Source organism: Rhea pennata, chromosome 2 (genome assembly GCF_028389875.1).
Source record: "Rhea pennata isolate bPtePen1 chromosome 2, bPtePen1.pri, whole genome shotgun sequence".
Classification (NCBI taxonomy): domain Eukaryota; kingdom Metazoa; phylum Chordata; class Aves; order Rheiformes; family Rheidae; genus Rhea; species Rhea pennata.
This window is the reverse complement of record NC_084664.1, coordinates 128,466,353-128,485,633: the sequence shown is the minus strand read 5'-3', so window position 1 is coordinate 128,485,633 and position 19,281 is coordinate 128,466,353. Positions and strand designations below refer to the sequence as shown.

General features: G+C 36.3%; 1 long non-coding RNA gene across 3 annotated transcripts in view; it reads right to left on the bottom strand.

The window, feature by feature from the left end:
* Positions 1 to 19,281, bottom strand: part of LOC134137414 (uncharacterized) — a 42,161-nt gene that overhangs the window by 11,025 nt on the left and 11,855 nt on the right. For 2 of the 3 annotated variants that reach the window (XR_009957689.1, XR_009957687.1), the window contains exon 3: positions 2,810 to 2,955. The exons of the other annotated variant lie outside the window; for it this stretch is intronic. This is a non-coding gene — a long non-coding RNA (uncharacterized LOC134137414). The remainder of the gene's footprint in view (positions 1 to 2,809; positions 2,956 to 19,281) is intronic. 3 annotated transcript variants of the gene reach the window in all.

The window sequence follows — 19,281 nt, the reverse complement described above, 5'->3', positions numbered from 1 at the left end:
CATTATGTTAGGTTCACTGCCAGTGCTCATGAACAAAGGGGAAAGACGTACAATAAAACCAAAACCAGCTATCTTTTAACCACATGTAAATTCCTGGTATGGCTGAAGTCAGTGGGTGTCCTGCCGTTTGTTGAGAATTTCACTACACACTTAAAGAAACCTCAGAGGAGGTGCTCTCACTCCTTAAAGCTTTTTGCACCAAGCAATCACAGGCATAAAGCAAGGATGAGAACAAAAAGCTAAATGCATAAACAGATTAGGGTCCAAGATTTACTCACTGAATTTAAAACATATGTACCTGAAGCCCTCACTTGATAGTTCCTTGCTCTGAAAAGGTCTAACATTCCCAGTACCTAAATTTTGCTTATAAAATATCTGAGGCACGCATAGAACTGCTTATGTCCTCAAAGAAAATCCCCACATTATAGAAGTACCATCATCTTTCTTCTCCGTGAAGCCAAATGCAACTGGTGTTCTTAGCCAAAGGTTGTTTCTTGTACAGAACTAAGAAAAAAAGTACTGTATCTTGTGTCCTTATCTTTTAATGTCCTCATCTTTTACTCAAAATTCAGAGAACCCGAAGGTCAAACTACTCACCCAGGATATACAAGACCCAAGGTTAAATTTCAGCATAATTTCACCACATCACCCATTTCCCAAAGGAATGTATTATCTCCATGTCTCCAATAGGTTAGAGTCAAATTCTCTCAATTAGTCTCTTAAACTGTCTCCATTTTGCATATAATAACTTGGCAGGAATTCAAAGCCTGGAGAGATCTGAACAGCTAAAAATCCTTTCAACTACTTTATACAGTATGGAACAGTTTCTTTAGAAGAAACTATAAAAAGCACTCTCAATACTCCCTTCCCCCACTGCCCCCTTCAAAGACAGAAGAAGAAGTTTGAAAATGGCAGTGAATGTTTCACAGTAATTAATAAGTTATATTGGATCTGCCTCTCCCCTGCTTTGGGGATTTCTAAGAAAGGTCATCTGCTTTCAGGAAAGAGTTACTGGCTTTGAAGACCAGGTTTTTTAAGGGGTAAGACTTGTGCTTACTTGGAACTTTCATTATCATTGCTTGTTGACTATCCCTAGTGTCTTCTGTAGACCCCATTCTTCGGCATCTAACTCTCCGTATATATAGTATAATTGCTTAACTGTTGATTTCTCCAGCACTGGAAAGTTGATACCTGCAAATTCTATAGGCTGATGGAGGACACAAGCACATAAAATAAAAGAAAATAGAGTTTCTTTCTGACATTCTTTAGCACTAAATTACTCCTCCTGCTGATCAAATGGCGTATAATAATGTGGTGTCAAACTGGACTATTAAAATATTTTCCTGGGGAGGTCATACTTCTGGACTTGCATAAGGGTTCTTGCATTCATGAAAACAGGGAGATGACAAAGTACTTTTGGACTGAAAATCAGTATTTCCCCTGCACTGAATAAGTCATGCAGACTTTCTTAACTAGTTGCAAAATAAGCAAGGAATATCAGCTCAAAACGTGGTTGAACCAGCAGGTGAAGGTAAAAGATGCTTGCATTTGTTGTCTTCTGAACACTACATAAGGCTTTCACTTTTCACCTCCAGTAGATATTGATTTTTCTTATATATTTCATAGTCTTTAACAGTAGTATTCCTGAGGTCACTTACACACACCTGCTTCATAGCAAGAGGAAAGAGTTCACGATTATCCTCCTGAATTTTCACTTGTTCAACATCTGTAACACTTTAAAAACAAAAATCTCCTTTATTATACCTGAACCTTGTGTCCCATGATTTTATCTCTGACTCAGGACATCTTGGCTCTTGATCTTTTGTTACTACCTTAATTAAATGGAAAACAATCACCCAGAGTAGCCAGTTCTCTGGGAGGTTTACATAAGAGATCTGAAAACAGGAGTTTGTTTCTCAACCTGGCTCTTATTTATGTTACTTTGAAAAGCAACTGAGATCAATTATTTTTTGTTCTCTGTCCATCACGTAGTATTTGAGAACATGTCAACCTGTTGTACGGTTACTGTATCAGCTCACACACTGCTTCAAAGACAGTTATATGAGCTGGTAGAGCAAAACTTACAGTGAAGAATTATCAAGAATACTCTCTGATACATGAGATATAGCGTTAGAACATGGATCAAACAATTCTCAATAGAGCAAAGAAGTTAATAGACCCTCCCTACCCACATACCCATAGGTATGTTGAATTTAGAGGATCTTTTGCTCTCCTGAACCATTCATCCCTTTCTAGATTGTGCCAAAGAAAGTAATTGCCGCAATTACTGTTTTATCAAACGGTAACTCTTGATAGATTTCCTTGAAAAAGCAGCTATCAAGTTGGAGGTAATATGTAAGATATAAATACAACAGCAATCATTATGCATACCACATTAATTCGGTACACTGACATGTGCCACTTTTAAACACCTCTGAACACTTTTAAACACTTAAGAAAAGAAGCAGGATATGTTTTCTCAAAAAGCAAAACAAGGAAAGATGAAAGACTGTATTTCATTATCGCAGAACCAGAAGGTGCAAAACTGTTACGTAGAAGTCAGAAGAGTAACTGTGATCTAGATTTCTGAGAAGAAATCTGTGTTTACTAGATCTTGAGATGGGTTGGCATAAACCTTTTCCTGTAGTGGAGATGCCCCCAAAAAGACCAAAGAGACTTTTAAATTAAAGAAATAAAGTTGTTTTAGAAAACTGAATTCTTTTTTACACCCAGGAGGCTCCAGTGGCCTCCTGGACTAAAGCAAACTGCACAGTCTCCTCTGATTCCTAGGAAATTTTTCTTTTCTTACCTACAGATGTTTCCTGCTCCTCTTAGAAGTCTCTCTGCTTTCCCAGCAGGCTCCAGGCTCCTGCTTCCATTCTTCTCCTACACGCATCAGTCTCTGGAACTTTTCCTCTCCAGCTGTGCCCAGATGTTCCCAAGGAAAGAAGCCATCTTTCCTTAAAGAAATCTCATTGACTCAGTTATCCTTTTAAAATATACCAATGTACAAATTGAGAACAAATAAACCAGATGCATACTGTCCATAATGGCCCATTGCTCTCAGTCAATATTTTTCAACTCATTCCAGAAAAACAGAGAAAATCATTACCAGAAATAAAACAAACTATTAAAGGTTGTTACAAGCTATAAATGAAGACAGGCATTAATTTATCTGGCAAAAGACAGAGATGTCAGTGCTCCTCAACTTCAGCAGTACCTTTCAGGCCATGAGCACTGCAAGTCAGTGACAAAAGGCCATTCTATCATTGTACAGCACACACATACACGTCTATACCTGTGCCAGTCCTATCAATCTACATGATTTTGATGGGTCTTTAAAACAACAGTGGCTCCCTTGGTCAGCAGCCTATACTGCGTCTGTACTACCTTTGTGGACACACCAGCAGGAGAACTTCGACCACCAGTACAATCAGATTAGATCGATTTTTTTGTCCACATTCCCTGGGTTTATTGCCCTTTAGCACTGTTTAAACAAATTCTTTCTGCCTGGCACTCAGCCTGCATCTTCTCTGGGCCAGATGTGCTGCATTCAACCTATAAACATAATTCCCATCCTCAGTTTTTTTCAGTTCAAAGTGTTCAAAATAATAAGACAGCTTTCTCACTGGCCACTCACATAACACCAGTGTTATGCACAGTCTGTCCTAGAGAGCAATATGATTGAACTTTGGGACATGAGATCTGGCAAGAGGGTACTGGATATATGTCCTGGCAGAGAAAGTCACGTTAAGAGTAGCCCTCTGCCAGACTGTCTGGAAGTTACTCTGAAGCAAATTATCAGCTGTGTCTGGGTTTATATTTGGATAAAATAATTGCCTTCTTTAGAAGGGAGGCAAGCAAGATGGCTAATCGGGGAAAGTGATTAAAACAAATCACTTTCAAAGCGATCAAAAAATGAAACAGGGACTGAGCAAACAGACACTGTAAGGAGATCAGTCCATGTAGTAAAAGCAAATGTAAGTCTTAACCACTACTGGTACACATTGTCTTCCTCACGTCAGTCCTCACCCAACTCTTCCAGAGGGACAAACTGTCCGGGCGCCGGGCGCCCGGAGGCTCCTGGTGCCGGTGCCAGGGCGTTCCGGCAGGGCAAGTTCAGGTCTTGCCACTGGGCCCGTCCCCCTGCCTGGAGGGTGCAGGGCCCTGGGGGCAGCTGCGGCAGCCCCAGCCTTGGCATCAAGCACCTAATCATACCCGCAGGACCTGAGGTAAACGAGGCTCCAAAATCACAGCTTTAGCTTTCCATATTCATTACTCCAACCCTACCTTCAGGTATGGACAGGGAATAAATTCATACTGCAGAACCGAATATAAACCACTAAGAACAAAAATAAAGTTTAATTCATCAACACCTACTTCATAACACTGCATCCTTCCAGAATTGGCAATAATTAAATATTTGGAAGCCTTGGATTCCCAAATCCTAACCCAAGACCAAGTCCTAACTTTAACATTGGGCAGCTGACAAATTCTTACAATTAAAAACAAAATGTGTCACTAGCAACTGCTGATACTAATACCCTTCTAAAATCTGAAGCATTATAGACATTAGCAGCAAACTGAATTCTTATGGTTTTCCAGACCCTAATTCCCAGACTGTAATCCTAACCGTATCCCTACCCCACATCATAATTATAACTATGGGACTATGACTCACAATAACAGAAAATAAGAAATTGGCCTTCATCACCTTCAACGCTTCTTCTAACTCTCTAGGAAATCAAAAGACTAGCAATAAACTGGGCTTTTAAGTCTATCAAACCCTAACTCTGACTCTGAATTTAATTACTGGCAGGAGTTCCCTTTCAGCAGTGGAAAGAACCTAATGTATTGTTCCCTAATGATATACTCCCTCTTTGTATCCTAGAGGGTTCCACAAAAATGCATCAATAAATAGGGCTTTTGAAATATTGGGTTCCCAAACCATAACCCCAACCCTAAATTCAATCTTAATTATGCTTAATTAGATACCACATCAAATTTAAACTTTTGATTTGTAAGTGCTAAGCTTACTTCTGACTCTTAATCTAAGCTTAATTGTCAGCAGAAGTCAGTTCTAGTACTTAAAGAGAACATGAGGAATTCTCTACCATACTAACATATTAATGAAAGCTATTTTAATTGTAATTATTAATATAAATAAATAGTAATGAATATTAATTTTTGCTGTCATACAAAGTGCAAATCCAGATACTAAATTTACTTATATGAACGAGGCCTAGAATTAACTGAGAACATAAAGCATTGACCCATCCAGCTGCCTTCCCTACTCTTAATTATCTAGAATGCAAAAAATAAAGAGGTTATTCTAAACAACAAATCCAAAACTTTAGCACTAAGCCCAACCCTAATATTAACATTAATCACCAGCAGTGAGTACAGGAATAAAAGCTAAAGTGAGGCATATTCCCATAAAGAAACATGTTATCTTTGGATTTCCCTAGTCCCTGGAGAATCCGCCAATAAACTGAGAGCAGGAAACCTTAGATTCCGAGTTCTTAACACCAACGCTTACAGTTGTGTAAGCATTATGCAGCCTCTACAAGACAACGTAGAGCATTAATCCTTTCCAAAATCTACTCACTTCCAACTCTTTAGGAATAACCGAACGCAAGAACAAGCTGGGCTCTTAGAAAGGAACATGTTATTAGGGGAGAATACGTCTTCACTTGAAACCTAATCTCAGTCCTAAATTTAAAGCAAGTTAGAGCCTTAACCTCACACAGCTCAACCCTAGCTCTAATTTTATTTATAACTAGAGTGTGCATCAAAACAGTAAAGCACACAGCATTTGCCTCTACCAACACCTGTTACGTGATCTTCTTAACTCTGCAAAGCACAGAGAACACCTTAAAAGGCTGGAGTTTTGAGAATCCGCTTCCAAACACTACCTCTGACCTTAATTATTTACTGGGTTAACAAAATAATAAGAGTACACCCAACCTCCTGCCCTGTCAGAACCTGCCCTCTTCCTAACTCTATTCCTAGCAGACAATTCCCAAATCCCAGCTCTAGCCCTTACATTCAACATACAGAAACAGTAAAGGAGGACACAGGGTATTTGCCCTTTCAGATGTTGCCCTATTCCCGATTCTTCGTCCCCTCAACAAAACAAAAGAATCCACCATTTCTCTCTCATACTCCCAAGCCCTAGTTTGGGACCTGAACACCCTGAAGCTTAATGTCCGCTAGCACACCCCAAACAGTCACTTATGACCTGTCCCCTTCTGTACCCCGTGAGTGCAGAAGCTTTATACTGACTCTTGTACAAACCATATTCCACTTTTTAATTATTCCTAGCAGACAAATTCTAGGATATTTATCTCTGCAGATTAATCCCAGCAGATTAAGAAAGACTAGCATTATTAACATTTATTCTCCTTCTACCTATATGGAACCTACAGAATATTGTGGTGAACTTGACTCCCGACCTTACAGAAATTCCAAAGTTAACCTCAACGCTCATTCTACTTAAGGGCTGGCATCTATATCTAATATCAAAAGAGACTTTAAAATACTCCCTTTTATTACCATTTGTCCTCTTCACAGTTTTGAGGAACTTGATAACTTAATATCGGCTATGTTTAGAGAACCAGGGAAAATAACAAAATATTACTTTTCGTGAGTTTACGGTTAACTGGTATTAAGTTAAACAGGATTTTTTTAAATAGTTATTATTCTTCTGGGAAACATTTTTCACTGACTCTTCTTCCAGACTGTTTGCATTGTAAACACCTCATTAGAACGAACTGAATACTCAACAAAAAGTTTCAAAGTGAATACATTTCATAGCAAAGCTGACAGCTACTGAAATCAACTCCTTCAGCAGAAATGTTTTATAAAGATATACGCTAATCCTCTATTTTTTAAACATAACTTAATATGTTCTAAACCCTCATAGAATTCTTACACAATGAATGTAAAAGTTGTCTTGATTAGAACTGATAAGAGAAAAGTAAGATACAAAAACTATTTAGTTATTAGAAGTTTAATTTTTTAGCAGCAATTCTGATTTCAGTAGTACTAACTACTGTTACAAAGTACAACTTTAGTTTCATACTTGATGCAAGTTCTCCACCTAGTGGGGTAATTTTTAATACTCTAACTGGATTGCAATTCCTGACACGGTCATCATTTTTATTTCTGATTAATTTAAGGAGTAATAGCAATGATTTCCTTATGCAATATTTTATAAATATTTATGCAATATAACAAGTTTTTTTTGAAAAAAACAGCCTCCGAAATTTTGTTATTCTAGTTTTTGGCAGCTGGGTAAAGAACAGTTCTTAGAAACTCCTATATACTTTACAAATACTAACAACCACCATATTTCAGACAAAATTTTAGAGAGGGCAACGTACCTACTCATACAACATTAACAAAACAAACCCATGCAGATGCCAGAGTAAAAAGTAAATTTGAACAACTTCTCATGGGACGGATGATTTCAAATCACTTGAAGTCCTTACTTTCAGGCTACATGGGACTGTAAAATATATATTCTAGTCTGACCACGCATGTTTGTGCATCATGCTGGAATTCCTGAGGAAAGCAGAAGGATCATGGTCATTCATAAAGTCAAACCAGATGATCAAAATTATCCATCCTGTTTAAATATATGAATCATCATAATCTTTATACTTGAGTTTGCAAAGAACAATAACCTCTTGGAAAAAAAAAATACAAAAGTAAGACCTGATACAAAATATATTGTCCACATTTCAGACCTATTAAAACTAAGCTGGCCCCAGCTCAAGTACTTCTAATCACAGCTATAGCGGTATGGCATAGAGAAATAAATGTGCCTTCAGGTAGGTTGATCCTGAGCCACTTAGGAAGGCTAAGGTCAAAACTGCAGCTATGAATTTCACCTCAGTTCTTATCAGCAACTAGTACCAGTACCAAAGCAATTGGCGTAATGCAGTGTGCTCCCTGCATGATATATTACTTAATAATTGCATGGCTGCATTTCAAGTCACCTTCAGTTCACAGTAATTTTTAGTTATCACTTGACAGCAAGAGTGGGTCGCAGTTATCCTGCACTTCAGATAATGAAGGTTTAGATTATAGTAGCATGCCCACATCAGACAAAAGGCCACACATTCTGAGTAGAGAACGGATCAACATTATAGACTTGGTCTTCTATAACATTCATTGCAGCAGACAAATGTCTCTACTTCATAAAAAGCAAAACTGAGACAGAAGGATGTTATGAATTATCTGAAAAGATCACGGACAAGAGACAGTGGATGAAGGAGACATAACTGAATTCTTTCTGTTTAAGCTAATAATATGTAGCCTTCAAAGACATTTTCTTTCTAAACAGGAAAATAATGCTTAATGCAGTAAAGAAGGTTTTTTAATGTCACATAGACATGAACACAGTATCCTGCAGAGAATGATGCCAGATAACAAAGAAGAGATTCCTTGTCATCATGGCATATGCACATATAGACATATATTGTCTTTTAGAGTAGATGAGTTTCAACTGTGGAGTGAACCTTAGTACAATAATTGTTTTTATTTACTTTTTCCTCAAAAAAAAAATCAAATATAGAACTATGTAACTTGTGGAGTTTTTCAAAAGTTTTCCAAGAGCACTCACCAAACTTCTGCTATCCAAAGGAAGTAATTCTCACAATGACTTCACTGCACGTTTTACAATTATTTTAGTTCATGGTTCATCATCAAGAACAAATCTTTTTCAGTTTGGAGACCAAAGTGCAGGCTTTAAAAGCCCTGGAGTCTTTCTTGACTGGCAAATCAAGAGTTAAACTGCAGAGACCAGCATCAGCTTGTAAGGAACTCCCAAGAATAGCAAAGGCTTAGGGGGGGAGCTGACAGGTCCCAAATGATTGTGCTAAGGAAGGTCTGCACCTCCTCAATGAACAGTTCCTGTAAACATTTCGCTTTGTTTTAAATGTACATGGGGTAAATGCTGCAAAAGCCCTTTTTTGCAGAGGACTGTTCAGAAAGTTGTGATGCATCAGTCTTTTCTAGCTGCTGGACTGTATGTTCTGTCTAGGGAGTCAGTCAATGTAGGAGCCTAAGCCTAGGTTCTGCCTCTTGGTGTGTTGCAGTTATTTGTATACTTGAAATCAAAGAATACTGCTTACTAAGGGCTGCCAAATACTCGAAAGTGGAAATACCCTGAGCACAAGGACAATGAAAGATTAGACTTACTTATTAAGTCAGACCACATGAGCAATCCAGTCAAAAACAGAAGGGCAAAACTCAAACTCTCTTCACTGTTCTCCTGCCTGGAAGCACGTCCCACAGTCTTCAGCTGTAGTTACAACTGGGCTTTTGCCAGCATAGTACTTATATATACACACATACATATATATGTGTGTGTGTGTGTGTGTGTGTATGCTCTATATGAGTATATCATTGCTAATATAACTGCTCCTCAGTGGCAGGAAGACGGACTGGAGTAATGGTGTTTCCCACTTGCTAGGTTCCTTTCCACTGAGACTGCAACAAGGTTCCAGGGAATGAGCTAGAAAATGTCTGCAATACTCTTCAAACCTGCAGTACAAGGAAGTTCATGTGGTATACAAACACACACACACACACATACACACACACACACACACACATATACACATACACATATACTTTTATATACATATGTATTCAATTATTTCCTAAATTTTTGTTGTCTGATTAAAACGAGGTTTTCATCTGAATGGAAACTGACCTTGCTAAAATGCAAACAATCAGGAAAAGTAAAAGAGGCCCTCAAAAGGGCCCTAAGATATTTGAAAAGTTACCTTATGAGAGCATAATAATTTCACAGCAACATAAGGATTGATGGGAAAAATCTTGATGCTTAGAAATTTCTCATTCATAAGGATGTAGCTAAGAGGCACCGTTTCAAGAGTGAGACTAAAGCAAGTGTACAGCTCTAATTTTTGATATTCTCCTAGGGATTTGCATGAAGATTTCTGTATACGAACAATCAAAATTAAAGAAATAAAATGAAGTTTGCTAGTACAGTTAAGAGCCAAATATCATCTTACTTATCACCAACTGCTTTGTTGCTAGGACTGTAACAAATTTTAGACAAAATTATCATGGGAAGAAATATTTTCACTTGTCATGACTAAACAAAAAAGGGCTGAATTCTTCTGTGAAATTTGTGCAAAAAAAAGTCCTATGAAACAGAAAATGTCACTGCAGTAAATGGAAGTTTTTAGAAGTGATGAACAAATAGAAATGTTGGCTAACAAAGGAAATATTTAAACATTGCTAGTCACAGTTGTAACTACTGTACCAGAATATGCCAGCTTGCTATGTACTTTACTTTGGAATAAAGTCAAAAACATCTGTAATTCACATTTTTATCAATGCTAGTGCCCTTTCTCTTTGTTTCAGTTATTAAGTCAGTTATTAATAAGCTAGCATCTGATTTTGACTTTGTACAACTTGATGTTTTCTTGAGTTACTTGTTACTTTCTTAGTAATATAGGAGATTCTCCTTTCTTTATCGCGAATCATGAAAAGATCCCTTAAAAAGACTTGTGCTATTGCAAGAACACAACTCACTGTTAGAAAACATATATTCATATATCTACTGCTGAAGGCAATTTTCAGCTGATTGCCACTGTGCAGCTACAGGAAGAGAGGGAACATTTCTTCATTATATTATCATTATAATTAGAGTCATACTGGACACAGAATAAGTATCCCTTGGGATTGGATTGTGATTCCAAATTCTCTTTTTTTCTAAAGATGATAAATGCAAAACACTTTAAGTAGCTGCTGTCCTTTTTTTATCTGGGGTGCATGGACAAAATCTGTCACATTATTCTTTTATGAATTGACCATTTACTAAGCACTTTAGAAATTCTAAAAGATCTTTCACAGCCTGACTGTGCTGGCAAGGATTATATTCAGAGTTATGATGTTTGGATACTGTGGGAAACATGTAGTCTGTTTATGTCTATATGACTTGGTTTTTTTCCTCTCATCCCCTAACTGAAGATTAACAAGAGAAGTTTTAGAAAATTTAAACTTTCAACTTTAGTCTCACAGATTCATCACTTGCTTATTACCTGCTAAAATAAAGTCCTAGAACACTAAAAGGATGATTTCATACTACCCAAAATAAAAGTCATGACGCCACATAAACTTCATGGAGCAAGAAGGGCTAAACTGGTATCTGAAGGAGTTCACAGAAAATCTGAATCACTTTCTGGAGATGACTGTCGTTCTCCCATTACACAGGGAACTAAAACTGTTGGAAGGCTAAACTTAGGTATTCTTGGTTAACCCAAATGCATCCCATTAGATGAGAAGCAGAAAGTAAGCAGGTTGGTAACAATGTTTGCTAAGGGGAGAGTGCCCTATCCCAGTACCGAGATGCAACAGCTGAGAACAAACAGCTAAGAATAAAATTGGCAGGAAATTGCTGTCATGATACTTTTGGGAAAGATTTTGATGTAAATTAGAGTAAGTTGAAGGAAGCAGCTAGGTTAAGCTCTGAATCTGTTATTGGGGTAACAGCAGACGAATTATTTATATTTGTAAGGCTCAGGTCATCTTTCTCATGAAAATGCCAATGGAAAGGCTTAGTTGGGTGAACAGGTGGTTGATACTGCCATGACATGCAGACTGTGATATGCAGAAATTGTAACGTTCTTTCCATTCACAGTTGCAGTCTTACAGTTAAGCAAAAGAGATTGACATCCTGTCCTCTGCAATGGCCCTTCAAATTCTTGTGTTTTCTTGCTTCCCTAAAATAGGAAGAGATTAAGGGTGACTGACAGCAGAAGAAAATTATGCAGTCACATATATGTTAATCTTATCATCTTTTCTGCAGGATTTGGAAAGAGAAGAATATTCATAACTTTTCCTTTGTCTCACTTTAGGACTAGCCTCAGATCTCCAGCATCCTAGAAAACAATTCTAAAGGTCTGTGACAGAAAAATAATTCTTTCAAGACAACTAATCTCTCTTTTCTTGTCATTCCTATGAAGGTAATTCTTCACCCTTAATACTGGCCAGAATGTTTGACCATGAGTTTCAGACCAGGAAAAGACTGGGAGACTGATAAACATTTCCTCTATCACACTTAACTACTCTCATTTAATGTAACACTTCAAATTAAATCAGTGTACTTTTGCATATTGGCAAACTCAAGATAGCAGCCTATTTCTGGTCACAGGGTTTCCTGGACCTCAGCACAAGTGAAGGCCTTCTTAATCAGAGGATCTCAGGATCTTCACTCATATAATCTGACTATATAACTCTTATTAGTTTAAAAAAAATGGTTCATAAGTGCTGAGACCTGGCCTTTTTTAAAATAATAAGTTACGGCCTATTCATTTCTCAACAAAAATTCTCTCTAATGATTGTTTTACTTAAAGTATTTTCAACACTGTCAGGACCCACTTTTCCAGAGTTTAATCTCACAATATTGTTACCTCTATACCTGAAACAGATCCTTATCTTTGCCTGTCCAATCCAGCAATAAGTACAGACTAGAAAAATAAATCTGCTACATATCCCTAACCGCTGTCATTCATTATTGCTACATTTTTGATGTGGGCATATCGAAAACCATGACAACATGCTCTGGACAAGAACGACGGGACTTATAAGGAACATAAATGAATGCACTTTGTTCACTTACAAATCCAAGTAAAAAGATCACTTCAATTTTTTACTTTATTAATACTTTACATGCATAAAGATCCTTTTGTCCTAATGGATTCCAAAGCAAACCATTAAAAAAGGAATCAGAATGATTTAGATATTGCTGCCCATAATTGGATTATGTGTTACTTGCTTCTGTGCTAAATTACTGTAGCAGCTCAGCCTACAGATGACCAAAGTCTCTGATTTCTCAATTGAGAAACAGTCTTCTCTTTGAGTAACAGACTTGTAATTGTAGCACAGACTTTGTCAAAAGATCCATTCTATCCTTTGCTGAATTAAACTCATAAAAGATGCAAGAACACATTTGTGCTGCTGATAGTGACAGTACCAGTTCTGCAGATGTCACTGTTGCTGTCACTTTGCCCTACAGAACTCAGGCAATCTTGGATATCTTTCCAGAAATTAGCACAAAGCCTGATTCAGTCCTTTCCTTTTACGTTTGGCCTTTATGGCACATGGAATTATAACAAGCAGGAAAAGGAAGATGCCATTTGGATAGCAATTTATTTGTATGTTCAATGTCTGAACTACAGTTTTAGAAAGTTATTTGGCCCTTTGGGATTATGTCCTTCTACTTCTCTGGCTTTGGAACGTATTTTTAAACCAGTAGACTCAGTGTGAAGTTCTGACTGGCGCAGCACAAGATTTTTGAAATATCAACATTCTATTATATTTACAAGTTCTGTGTTGTAAGAGGCTAGTGGGATATCCACAGGACTTCCAAGCAGAAGCCCACATTATATTTATAAATGTGCTATTTCTTTCAGGATTAGAACTCAAAGGAAGAGGTAAAAGGGAATAATCACAGGAGTGTAGTAATGAAGTTCTGTTTGTTTTCAGAAGCTCAACAGGCAAGATAGACACTCATGCAAACTATGGTTTATGGTTTTATATGCCTACATTTAACAAACTTTTAGTTTTAGTATTGTCTTTATGCAGTACTTAACTGGTCTGGCAGGAAAAGCTGAACTGTTAAGATTCTCACTTACCTGGTGCAGGTTGTACTAGGAGAAGTTACTATGGAAAATACAGTTATTCACAAGTATTATCCAGGGAAGAGTTCAAAGATTTTCGTATTAAGATAGGAGGGCTCTTACTTCAGTTTAAGAGTGTACATTTAAGAGTCTGAGAGTATTATTTGGAGGGAAATAGCATAAAATTACAGCAAAAATCCATTCTGACATAATCAAATATTAAATTGCTTAAAAGATGAAGACCTAGAAAAATTGAAATGAACTACAATAGGAAAAAAAGAGAAAGGAGAATTCAGAAAGAGGATAATGAAAAATTAAAATTGACACACTGTTCCAGGAAAGCATAAAGGAAACTATGTGCCAAATCTTCATGGAAAATCTGTAAACCATCAGCAACCAAAACCAGAACAATTGAAATAATACAGTTAAAATCACAGCTCCCTGTACATGGATAGATAAGTCAACTTTAACTGGTTTGGTTTATCATAATTATGGTGGAATTTGACCAGAATAACCTGGATGACTGAAAAGAGGATGTGTTAATTCTGTGAAAGGTCGTATCTGCCACCACTGGCTGAGATATACGAATACAGAATAAAATCATCCAAGAGGCCATAGAGAAAAATAACAAGTGAGTAGAAATAAAGCAGAAAACATTGGCACCTAAAATTCTGGGAATAAATTAGAATTAGTTGGAAATAGAAAGTAAAAGCTGAGATTTTATGGGACATTGAATCCCATGGGTAGCTGTTTTTCAAAGGATATACCTTAGAAAGCATGAAGGGTTAGGAAATGTGCCTGACTGTAAATAGACACAAATTTATTAGAAAGGATGGAGAAAAGTCTTATTTTAATTAAGTAGAAAGGTAACTGAGTTAGTTGCTAATTGGGCCCAGCTGGACTGGAGACTTGATTATTGGCTAAAATGTTACCGAAATTATAAATATAAGGCAGTAGAGTATAGTAAATCCTGTGTTTGCAATTCACTAGTTTGGTATCAAAATTGAAATTGCTGAGTGTGGAATGTGTTTTTTCTCAGATTGGCACTCATGTGGATATCATTCTTATAATCTAGGCAGGCTGAAAGAAGAAAAGGAATTAATTCTCTCCTCAGAGAAAGGCCCTAATATACCCTATTGGAAACACATGGACTCAGGTATTGAAAAATTAACAGTAGCATTTTAGATAAATGCTACTGCTCAGTGATCTGAGAAGAGAATATAAAAGATACTAACCTAAGCATTTTAAAGAATCATATTGTCATTATTTGAAAAATACAAGACTAGTGGTAAATTTACAGATATGAAATTGTAATGGATACTCGGCATATATAGGTAGCATCTGTTTGGGGGAAAAAAAAACATGGCTTGGATTAGCGAACACAGAGATTAACCTTCAAATATCTTTGAAGGTTTACACTGGATTCCTAGTCTGTATTTGTATATAAAGGAATATGACCAGTAACCTCTAGAGATAGGAGTGTTTTATCTAATATACAAAATGATCAAGGAAAACAAAAAGAAAAATGACTGATATAATCTGCAAACAATTAGATTAGGAGAAACTGGATACTGGTATACAACAGAACTCTGAAGTCCAGGCCTTTCTGCATGTAAATCTTACTACTCACTTTTAGAGCAAGAAAAAAAAACTACCATTAAGGGTTGATAGTCGAATAAACCATAATAATCCATTTTATATAGGAGCAAAATATGATTTGGTTGAGCTAACATATCTTATGCTTATGCACTTACAAGAGTGCAGAAGAATATCTTGTATAACTTCAGGATGAGAAACTTACTCTGAATGTGGAATAGCCTTATTGTTGTCATATCACTACTGAAGACTATGTTGTGAGTATAAGTATACTTAACATAGTATACTATGTTAAGAGTATAAGAAAGATGTTGCAGCTAATACAAGAGAACGGAATTCAGTTGGCCAGCCTTAAAAGAAACCTCTTTGCTTAAAACTGGACTGAAATTTATCCTCCTGTGAGGGTTCTGAAGTCCACTGGCATACTCATTGAAAGAAGGGAGGGAAAGGATATGTACTGTCGAAACAGTTACCTATATTGAGAAAATTCAAAGAATTTTGAACCAATTAACTTGACCACATGCTGCAGTTAATCCACCTCAGTTTTGTTTTCTCTTTTGACATACAAGTAAAGGAACTAGGTGCTGACTTGTACCAAATTTTACAAGGTAAATCAAGTAATCAGTAATGGATCACTGACTACAGCTAAGACAAATGACTCCTTTCTTTCATGAAAGCTAGACTTTCTAACTTTGAAATAGGCTGTAATTGGCAAATGTTGTGACCCTCTGCAACACAAATTCTTTTGAGTTACAGTGATGACAGCTCCTTAACCTGTGCTTTCACTTCTGCAAGGCTGAAACTCAGGGCAGAAGATCAATTAACTTAGAAGTTAAGAGAGGACTATAAGGAACTTGCTGAAGAAACAAATGCTTTCTCTAGATTGTTTCTAAGAAAATGATAAGATGCAAAAAAATTTGCAAAAAACATAGTTCTGTGTTAGAGCAATTATATAGGCAAAGAGATGTGAAGGTAGCTTGGTTAGCAGCTATTAATCTCTTCATAGAAGGAAAGTTTTCCCTGATTTGTAGCCTACTGCATGAGGAAACATTTCATCACCCAAAAGAAACACCTAGATTTTTCTAACTTTTCATTAGATGATATATCTTCACAAAAAAGTAAGAGTTTAAAGCACAATAAGACAAACAATTGACATAGTGGTTGGGCTGATTGTGGCTAAGCAACTTCTTCTAAAATGTATATTACATACATATATATTTATATTAAATATAAATAGAAATTTTTTTTTCCTGACATATTTATAATACATATATTTACAAAAATACAGGAGCCTAAATACTTTACTTCAGAAGTAAGCACTTTCCTGGTGAAAGTTGTTAACTTTAGCCAGTTTTGAAGAAGAAATGCTCAGTTAGGAAAAAAGGAAGAAAAATCACTATCCCTAAAAATGTATTTGCTTAAAAATTACCTTCTACCATCAGTCAGTTCTAGAATTACTTTCCATAGAGGTTTTTTCTAGATAAAAGGCTGGCACAGTATGCTAAATTTCTTGAGGAAAATAGATTTAATTATTAACTCAAAATACTTAGTAATTACTAAATTGTTAAGAATTCATTATATATATATATATATATATATATATATATATATATATATATCACCAAGAGTGATAAAATTTTAGAGAGGATATGCTTAATCACTGCTTTAAGACAGATCAACTTCTATTACAGAGTTTTGGTTGCATTTCACAGTAAATTCAGAATAGAGTTGCTAACATAGCTGTATCTCATTAGCTGAAAAGATTTACATAGACAATCCCAAACCTTGAGAATATTTATAAAAATAGGTAATGAAACATACAGCTGTCTCTGGTATGATATTCTACTAGAGAAGAGTAAGATGACCCCAGTTCAAACACCATCATTAAACTGACCCAAATATAAATAGATACTTGTTCATTCCAGCTAGGGAATTCAAGTAGATGATGATAGTTTATCTAGGCTTAGTTGACTATATATTTAATTAGTTTGCATTGCCATCATTATTGTGATAACTGAGCTCTTCAGTCTTCCTTGATCTTCGTAATACTTGTGTAATATAAGGAGGTGCTAACCAGACTTTTTAACATGGCAACAGCAAATCTGGTGAACTCAAGTCACAGGCTGATGTCCCAGTTCTTAAGCCAACTTCCCATGGTAAAGCCTATGTAAATTCAAACTCTCCATCCTCAAAATATGCTGTTTCCACTTTTAAGTGAAATTTTGGAGAGAGAAAAGTTGATAGCAACAAGCTTCTCTGCTTTTTCTACCTTCCTTTCTACCTAGGAATATATGACTGGGGGGCATGGTAAGAGCAACCTTGAAACATCTTTGTGTATAATAAAAGTAAATTTTGTAGTGTAGCCCTCTCAATTAATATAGAATATTGCAAAAGAAACACTGACTTCAATAACCTATACTAGTTTAAATTGTTTATTTTCACAGTCACTCAAGAAAGTGATGTTTCAGCCATAACTACTGACCTTCCCCTAAATGAGTCAAAGCAAACTCTCCAAATATCTATGAGAAATGCAATGTCAAAACATTGTGCTTTGGAATAACTGTCAACTTGTATGACTAAATTAAATTAACCTGAATCGAAGATTAAATGTTGTTCTGAAATGCATATCAATCTTTACATTCATTGAGGGAACTACACCAATATAACCTTGATAATTTCACTGGTTTTGGAGAGAAGGGCACAACATGTAATTTCTTAAAACCAGTGGTCTGCAGTTAGTGATGGCCCATGAAAAGAATAGAGACTCAATACTGTATTACATCAAACACCAGTAGATTCTGTTTAATGTTTAATATCTGAGGTATCCACAAAGTTGGATGCAATCACAAGCCATGGTTTGCAGGAAGAAACTTTATGTTCTAATGTATCAAAGTATAGTTACTTAACAATAGTGTTATGTATTGTCATGGAGATTTTTAATGGTTATTTCACAGTTTTGATCTTAAAGGTAATTGAGAGCATGTAAAGGTGGAAATTGTAGCCTGTAGTATACAACTATATGGTATTTAGGTTTTAAATGCTAGTCATGTTACTCAGTTCACATTTATTGCTAATAACCTAATTATGTTAAAACAAGGAGCGAGCTCTACTGAAGACTAAACCACAAAGGTTACTTTAGCTGCTATTTACAGAAGCAAAGCCTAGAAGGATTTTATGTAGCTCTTATTCATACATATGATCATCTCAAATATATAGGCTTCCTAAAGGGAGTTAGTGTTGCACTGCTTAGCTCTGAGTTAGTTATATTAACCTTCTATATCTCATCGCTTTTAATTTAATTCCTGTCAGAATAAACTTTTTGACTATATGTGTATTTCTGTGAATGGAATTTTAAAAAGTATTTAACTGAAAATAGAAGACATTGCAAACTGAAAAAACAAGTATCTAGAACAGACTGTCGTTACTTATAAGACAGTCATTATCACTATTTAGGATGTGCCAAGCCAAGGCATTTTGTTTCCCTTGATGTTCACAGATAGGCTTTTTGTTACTTAAACTCTCAGCAAATCCTCCTTTAAAACTCTAGTATCACTTAATGCACCAGGAAAAGTACATCTGCATCTTCAGGGAGGTTTTATGCAGCTCTGAATGGTTGATTGTTCCAACACTGATAATCTATGCATGTGTCGTTGGATTCTAGCTGAAGTTTAAACCTTTGGGATCCGTGAGGCTTTGAGGATTCAGTCCAGCAGAGAAAGAGGCTATTAATAAATTTCAAATGGTTGAATTCCTTGGTTTTCTCAAAGCAGACTGCTGTTGCATAAACTATTCTTAATCTTTCTGAAATATTTCCAGCTATAGGAAATGCCCCTACGATCTATGCAATTAAGGGTCCTAAGTTATTTAGGGAAGTATCTCTTCCATACTTTGAATCTTTGCAAAGCCTGCTACTTTGAGAAAGACTCAAAAGTCTTTTCTAGGATGGTCCGTCACATTCTGATTCCAGGTGCTCCTCCTTCCTATGGCTACTAGCAGCTCTCTAGAACAGGAATTCTCCTTAGGT